This window comes from Apium graveolens, chromosome 8 (genome assembly GCF_009905375.1).
Source record: "Apium graveolens cultivar Ventura chromosome 8, ASM990537v1, whole genome shotgun sequence".
Lineage (NCBI taxonomy): Eukaryota > Viridiplantae > Streptophyta > Magnoliopsida > Apiales > Apiaceae > Apium > Apium graveolens.
Genome location: NC_133654.1, coordinates 94753794 through 94754695, shown reverse-complemented (window position 1 = coordinate 94754695; position 902 = coordinate 94753794). Strand labels below are relative to the sequence as shown.

The 902-nt window shown below is 45.6% G+C and overlaps 1 non-coding gene across 1 annotated transcript; it reads right to left on the bottom strand.

The window, feature by feature from the left end:
* Positions 1–440: 440 nt before the first annotated feature.
* On the bottom strand, positions 441–547 carry LOC141681520 (small nucleolar RNA R71). The gene has a single exon (XR_012558948.1). It is a non-coding gene; the product is annotated as a small nucleolar RNA R71 (small nucleolar RNA).
* Between the last annotated feature and the right edge of the window lie 355 nt (positions 548–902).

Here is a 902-nt window from a genome sequence, read left to right as displayed (position 1 = left end):
ATTTTGAGGATTCGGATTCAGGAACTGAGCAGAAAGAACCAGTAAACATAGGAGATCGTATTGTTCAAGCTGATCCAGCTCTTATGGATTTTTCTCGGCCTAAAATTGATGACATTCAGTCAAGCATCCTTCATCCGGCTATTCAAGCTAACACCTTTGAAATCAAGCCGGGCACTATTCAGATGGTGCAGAATTCTGTTTCTTTTGGAGGAGCGGCAACTGAAGACCCCAACATGCACATAAGGAATTTTGTCGAGATCTGCAGCACTTTTAAGTATAATGGCGTGACTGATGAGGCTATCAAGTTGAGGCTTTTCCCATTCTCACTGAGGGATAAGGCTAAAGACTGGTTACATTCTGAACCAGCTGGGTCCATCACTACGTGGCAAGATCTTGCGCAAAAGTTTCTGGTGAAGTTTTATCCAATGGAAAAGACTGCTGCTATGAGGAGTGCTCTTACTCAGTTTGCGCAGCAACCTACAGAATCTATGTGCGAGGCTTGGGAACGCTACAAGGAAATGTTGAGAAAATGTCCACATCATGGAATGCCGGATTGGATGGTGATCACTGGTTTCTATAATGGTTTGGGGGCCCAATCTCGGCCCATGCTCGATGCAGCAGCTGGAGGAGCCTTATGGGCTAAAAGCTATACTGAGGCGTATAATCTTATAGAGACGATGGCTACAAATGAGCATCAAAACCCAACTCAGCGGATGACGTCAGGCAAGGTCGCAGGTATTCTGGAAGTTGATGCAGCCACCGCTATTGCAGCCCAGCTCCAAGCGCTATCAATGAAGGTTGATTCTCTGGCTACGTATGGAGTTAATCAAATAGCTATGGTTTGTGAGCTTTGTGCAGGTTCTCATGCTACGGATCAGTGTTCTCTTGTCAACGAATCTGTT